At 36.6% G+C, this 7,645-nt stretch overlaps 1 protein-coding gene across 1 annotated transcript in view; it reads right to left on the bottom strand.

Annotated features, from left to right (window-relative positions):
- The window catches only part of LOC125078668 (membrane-spanning 4-domains subfamily A member 4A-like), a 210,631-nt gene that overhangs the window by 106,595 nt on the left and 96,391 nt on the right, over positions 1 to 7,645 (bottom strand). The gene's annotated exons all lie outside the window — the stretch shown is intronic.

Here is a 7,645-nt window from a genome sequence, read left to right on the forward strand (position 1 = left end):
TTTTTTATTGAATAGTTCACATACAAAATTAATTGCAGGTATACAACGTAGCGATCTGACAATTGTATACATTATAAAATGCTCACCACAGTACCTGTAGTTACCATCTGTCACCGTACAAAGGGATTGCAATATTATTGACTATATTCCCTATGCTGTAGTTTTCATCCTCATGATTTATTTTAAAACTGGAAGCTTGTACCTCTTAATTCCCTTCACCTATTTCACCCACCCTCCCCCAAACCACCAGTTTGTTCTCTATTTATGAGTCTATTTCTGTTTTACAGTTTAATATTTAATGAACTTACTTTTCTATGGTGCTACAATTCCTTGCCTCCTCCCTTGTGTATTACAGGGGCTCAGTAAGTCCACCAGGAAGAAGTCCAGGTAGGCTTTCAAAGGGTTCAAGAGCCAAGAGTCCGTGAGAAATAAAAATCAATCACACCATTCCCTTGCTTTGCTGTTTCCAATCACCCACCCAACTCCTCACTCCACAAATCTGTGTTGAGGATATATGCTCTAAGTTTGTCCAATTGTTAATGAGATGTAATGTAGCAATGGGTACAGACTGTAGTGTACAGGGAGAGGATAAAACATACCTAGGGATAGGATAGATGGGTGGCTCAGTAGGTTAAAGCCTCTGCCTTCAGCTCAGGTCATGATCTCAGGGTCCTGGGATCGAGCCCCACATCGGGCTCTCTGCTAGGCAGGGAGCCTGCTTCACTTCCTCTCTCTGACTCTCTCTGCCTACTTGTGATCTCTCTCTCTGCCAATAAAATCTTAAAAAAAAAAAAAAAACCATACCTAGGGATAGGAAAAGTAGGAGGCAGGGAATGGCAGAGATGCAGATGTTGTAACAAACTGTCACATACTGAAGATCTGCTCACTTCTGTATGCCTGCAATCATTTCTAATTTGTCAACACATAACCTCAATGGACAAAGGAAATTGACCTTTGGTTGCCTGTTTTGTGGTCAAAAACCATCAGATACTCTGCATCCTCCAAGGCTATCAACATTTCTTCAATTTCTTAAGTACATTTGGAGTTGCTAACCACCCCTTCTCTCTGCGGTCTTCATCACTTGTCAGATTCTGCATTTTTCTTGCCATTTCAAAAAATCTAAAATTAGTGTTTCCAGGGATTTCTCTCCATCTTTCTCCTTTTTTGAAATCATATACACTCTCATAATTCTCTCATATCCTTGTGAATAACCCCAGACCGTGTCATAGCTGTGTCTTCAGCAGAATTCCACAAAAAGGCTTGCTTTAAGCAGGCATTCAATCATTTTTAAAAACCTAAGCTCTCCAACTAGAGTTGAGTGAACTTATGTATGGTAGAATAATGAGGCATGGAGCTGGAGAGACTGACAATCCGCTCCTTGTCGCTTTTGCCTCTGTAGTAAGGATGAGCCGCCTCAATCCCGAGTTAGTTCAACCTTGGTAGGGTCCTTACCTTACCTGTTCCTACATGGTTGCCACTTTGTATTCAACTCACTCTGAATAATACTAATAATTTCCCCTTTTGCTTCAGCTAGATTAGCACATATTTATGTGGTGTTTGTTTATGTTTAACTTTTAGTCCACAAACGCTGGTGTTCAGTAAATAGATATTTACAACTCTAAATCATATTCTTTGAGAATCCAACCCATGCAGTCAGTTCTGCCCATTTTTCTCCACACCCATCCAACACACACACACACACACATATACCCAAGCACAGGGTCTTGTGGTCTTAAAACAATGTAAGTCATTGTAGAGGTGATTCCCATCAATAATGACTAGTCCACACCACTTACACTGAGAAACTCATTGTCTCATCCTATTAGATCCAAAGTGTCCTCTGAATTTGATGCTTATATAACACACTTGGAATACAGGATTTTTTCCCCAAATTGCAAAAATACAGTGCCTAGGGCTGGACTTACAATGTGAAAATGTAAGAAAGTTGAAAACCATCCTCTCTGAGGTTTTTTTCATTCTACTGAGAATGCTAGGGAGCAAATCAGAAGTCCTCAATGCCCCCTGGGCCCACAGGCAACTTTCCAATCTGCAAGAATTCCACTTTTCTCTGCTTTTCAAAGGCATTGCCCCCACCCCTCTCCTTTTTTTGAGATACCTTGTACTGTCCCATCAATAAGTTTGGGTCTAGAGCTGACAAAATCAGATGTGTTTAGGAGCCGATAAAGGAATGTAAACGTGTAAAGTAGCTGTTTATAAAACAAGGTGAAAAGGGCTATAGGGAGCCAGAGCATTTATGATTTACTTAAGGGCAACCTATTTTTCTTTCTGAAACTAAGTTACTCCTATTTTAGGTTAGGTTTGTTCTGGTAAAACTGGAAGAATTGATTTTTCAGATGCTACCTTACACCTACAGGTCCCAAGAACTGGTTGGAAGGGAGAAGACATTTACAAGTGATATATCCATAAGGTGTTAATATCTGATATATATAAAGAATTTATACAACTCAACACCAAAAAAGCCCCAAACAATCTGATTTAAAAAATGGGCCTAGGACCTCAATAGACACTTCCCCAAGAAGACATACAGATGGCCAATAGACACATGAGAAGAAGCTCAACATCACTAATCACCAGGAAGATGAAAATCAAAACCACAATGAGATATCCTCTTACACTTATCAGTATGGCTAAAATAAAAAAGATGAGAAATAACTGTCGGCAAGGATGTGGAGCAAAAGGAACCCTTTGCACTACTGGCAGGAATTGGTACAGTCCCTGTGGAAAACACTATGGATGTCCCTCAAAACAAAAACAGAACTACCATATAATCCAATAATTCAACTACTGGTTATTTACCCAAAGAAAAGAAAAACATTAATTCAAAAAGATAGATGCACCCCTATGTTTATTGAAGCATTATTCATAATAGCCAAAACATGGAAGCACATTTATTGATTTTAATGTTCCTAAGAACCATTCTCTAATTTTCTAACATAACAATAAAAAACAAATACACATATACACTTTACTTTCATACTTCAGTGTTTTTACTTTTCAAGCTCTATAAAGTTTTTTTTTAATCATACATTTTGAGGTACTTATAGACTTAAAATTCTTAGAAGCTGCAAAGATAGGTGTCTGATTTTTCTTCACCTAACTTCCCCCAGTGGCTACATCTTATATAGTTGTAACACAATAGCAAAACCAGGAAACTGACACTGGTACATTTACAGTTAAACTACAAACCTTATTTAGTTTCTATCATTTTTTGTCCTACATTTGCATGTGTATATGTTTGTGTGTTTAGTTGTGTTTAGTTCTATATAATTTTATCCTGGATATATATTTCTGGAACTATCACAATAATCAAGGTACAGAACTGTTTCACATCCACAAAACAACTCCTTCTTGATACTTCCTTGGATTAATACCTCACCGCCAACCCTATCTCTATCTCCCGGCAACCACTATTCTTCTCCTTTTCCATTGTCTTGTAATTTCAAGAATGTTCCATAAGTAAAATCAACTATACTTAAACTCTTGAGATTTTTTTTTTCACTAAGCTTCATTTAAGCATTCATCTATGGAAGGACATTAGATGGCTGTTTCGTGTATTTTTCGATTATGAATAAAGCTGTTAGAAACATTCACGTATAGGTTTTTGTGTAAATGTAAAATTTCATTTCCTTGGGATAAATGTCTCAGAGTACAACTGCTAAGTTATAAGAGCCTGCCAGACTATTTTCTGAAGGTACATGACCATTTTTATATTACCATTAGCAATGTATGAGAGATCCAATTTTCCGCATCCACACTAGCATTTGGTATTATCACTTTTCTGTTTCAACCGCTCTAATATGTTTGTAGAGATATATTACTGTGGCTTTGACTTACATTTTCCTTAATGGCTAATGAGTTTGAACGTCCTTTTATGTTTCCAGTAGTCCTTTGAGAAAAAGCACATGGAAGATAAAATTTGGAAATTGTGTATGCCTGAAAATTTTTTGGTTTATGTATCTTCAAAAGTTTGATGGTTGGTCTTGGCTATAAAATTCTAGATTAGGGGGCTTCTGGGTGGCTCAGTGGGTTGAGCCTCTGCTTTTGGCTCAGGTCATGATCTCAAGGTCTGGGATTGAGACCCATGTCTGGCTCCCTGCTAAGCCCCCTCCTCCTGCTTGTGTTCCCTCTCTGTCAAACAAATAAATAAAATCCTTAATTTTTTTTTTAAAATTCTAGATTAGAACAACTTTTTCTTCTGAGTATTTAAGGCTTCACACTCTTCTCAGTTCTAGTATTGATGTTGGAAAGTCCAAAGCCATTCTGGTTACTAGTCCTTTATGTGTGTGACTCAGTTTTTTTCCTCTTTGAATCTTAAAGGATTTTTTTTATACCAACTGCTCTGAAATTTATTCATATGGGTCTATTTTTATCAATTCTTCTAAGTATTTAAGTATAAATTTTTAAAATTATTTTCTCCCCTCTGTTTTTCTCTGGAACTGCTGTTAAATCTCCTGAATTAACCATTTTATTATTATTATTATTACTACTACTACTACAACTACTACTACTATTATATTTTATCTTCCATTTTCTATCAACTTGCTCCTTTTTTGTACATTCTTGTTAATTTTCTCTACTGAATATGCCAACGCTTCTACTGACATTTTCTCTTTGGCTATCATTTTCAAGAGATGTATTTATTCTCTGTCCCATTTTATAGTGTTCTCATTTCATGGATGCAATATTTCTTCCTATATTTCTGAGTGTATTAGTGGATTTTTGGTTAAGTTTTCTTCTTTTATATAGTCCCTGATTTTTTCCTTTTATTTCTGTTTCTATATTCCATGTTCCCTCACATTTCTAATAATTTGTGGTTGTTCACATGACAGAAGGAAAATGTGAGAAAGCTTAATTGGAAGATTGGAGCCTACAGTGTTTGCCATCAGTGAGCTTTCCTGTTAGATGAACTTACCGTGTCATTGATTTAAGAAACCCTACACTTTAGTATCCTTCATATCTTTCTAATTAAGGGCTTTAATTTATTTTTAGGTTCTGATATAGTCAGTGTTTTTACCTGTGTGATGTTCTGGGCAATGATTTTATTTCCCCTTTAGTCCATGATTAAAATAATCTCCTTCCCTTGTATCTAATTACCCCTTCTGAAATATATCTGGGAAGGACACTGGGTTTTATCATCATTCATGGAATAATATATTTATAACTTAAAGAGCAAGAGAAATCTAAAGGATCTGCAAGCCCCTACACAGGTGACATCTGGTCACACTAACTGACAGCTACTGTCTAGAATATGAATCTGGATCTTTTAAATGGGAGAGATTTTGCAACAGAGAAAAAGATAAGAAATTTAAAAACAAAACTGAGCTTCAGCTGCAGGAAGAGAAGAGAAAGATAAAGAGCACAGAGGGCCTTTCTTGGAGCTTTCTAACAAGGAAATGAGGGCAGCTGTGACAAGAAGATCCCATTAACTATGAATCTGAAAACATCAAACACTTGGATCATTGTAACTTCCCTGGAGTAGCCAGCAATAAGAGGCTTGAATGAAAGCTTGATTTGGGAACGTTGAGGAATACAGGGATATTATACAATTATTCCATAAACCACTTTAGAGCTAGAACAATCCCCAGAGTCAATTTTGGCATATCGGAAAATAAAAAACCTAAAGACATGGGGAGAAGGTAGTGCACAAATTTATCTTACCCATGTATCAGTGGGCCTAGATGCCTTATTAGCAGGAGGGCTATGGAGTTCCACAGCCATTCTGAAATGTAGAAATGAGGTAAAGTAACTTCTGGACCAACTCAGTGTGACATTTCCAAAGTTCCTATAGCTAAGCTTACGAAAATACATCGAACATTTAGCTGACCAAGAACCAACCGAAATAAACTTTAGAAATAATGCAAACATAAAATGAAGCATTTAGCCACTATGACTAAAATAGTAATAATAGTAAAAAATGTTGATTGTTATTATTTTTGTAAATACTATTTATTTAGTATCCACTACATACCAAATACCTTATTATTCACTTACAATAGCCCTATAAGGTAACTACTATTCTCAGTTTTAGATAAAAGATGTAATATTTTAATAAATAAGTAAGTAATACAAATATGTAAATTAATGTATCACTTAGCCAAGACTTCATACCTAGTAAATAAAAGGGTTTGGAATTCTAAGCTCTTATGCTCCAAGAATTGAGTCTTTCAGAACTGCATCTCCAGAATTAGCTTACATGAATTAAAGCATAATTAAAACTTCAGGTAATCTTTCTGCCATTTGTCTGATGGCTATTAAAACATTGTTCTAGTCATCATGCTTAGGGAAAAAGAGAAAGAGAAAGAGGCACTGGAGAAGGTTCAGAGGAAAGTTAAAACATGAGTAAATAAGGATGACATGGTATCATAAAGTATATTGGAATAGAGTTTGCTTAACTCAGAGAACACTAACCCAATATCAAAGGATTTTCACAAGGGAAGATCACCATTAAGATTCCATGTTCATGTGAATGGATAAGGAAGATGTGGTCCATATACACTATGGAGTATTCTGCCTCCATCAGAAAGCATGAATACCCAACTTTTGTAGCAACATGGACGGGACTGGAAGAGATTATGCTGAGTGAAATAAGTCAAGCAGAGAGAGCCAATTATTATATGGTTTCACTTATTTGTGTAGCATAACAAATAACATGGAGGACATGGGGAGATGGAGAGGAGAAGGGAGTTGGGGGAAATTGGAGAGGGAGGTGAACCATGAGAGACTATGGACTCTGAAAAACAACCTGAGGGTTTTGAAGGGGCAGGGGGGGTGGGAGGTTGGGGGAGCCAGGTGGTGGGTATTAAGGAGGGCACGTATTGCATGGAGCACTGGGTGTGGTGCAAAAACAATGAATACTGTTATGCTGAAAAGAAATTTAAAAAAATAGTAATACTTAAAATCTTACTTAAGTGATGATACATATTTTTGTAATGTTACGTCTTGTACATTTTGTAATGTTATTAATTAATGTTATTAAATTCAAGCTACTTACCTAGATGACAAAAAAAAAATTCCATGTTCATGAAAAACTGAATACTAGAAGGTAAATTTGGAGGAAAAACTGTAAGAGGATTGGTCCTTTAATATTTCTAACTGGCAAGTGGCTAGAGGCTGTCACATCACGATTTTTAATTTAGGAAGATCTGATCTATTAGGAAACACCAGAGAATGACAAGGTAGTGTGTATAAATGAATACAAATTCTTCTCCTCCCTTCATCCATGTCCTTGCAATATGACAGTACAAATCTTCCAGTGAATGAATGGAGTCTGTTTCCTTACCTTCAAATATGGGTTGTCTCTGCAATTTGCTTAGGTTAGCATACATGATTCAGCAGAAGTTTAAAAAACATGTGTGAGTTAGAGAAGAACCAAGAACCTACCAACTGCCAGATATGTGACTGAGGCCATGTTAAATCACCTAGCTTTGGCCACTCCACCAAATGACCACAGATTCAGAGAGAACCTGGCACACAAGAGCTGAGCTCCACCAGACCGGTAGAACCACCCACATGACCCACAGAATTCTGAGCAAAATCAAAGGCTGGTTGTTTGAAGCCAATAAATTTGGGGGTGGTTTGTTCACAGCCAAAGCTAATAAAATCATGTGGCAAAAACAAAAGTTAT

This window comes from Lutra lutra, chromosome 10, assembly GCF_902655055.1.
Source record: "Lutra lutra chromosome 10, mLutLut1.2, whole genome shotgun sequence".
NCBI classification, from domain to species: Eukaryota; Metazoa; Chordata; class Mammalia; order Carnivora; family Mustelidae; genus Lutra; species Lutra lutra.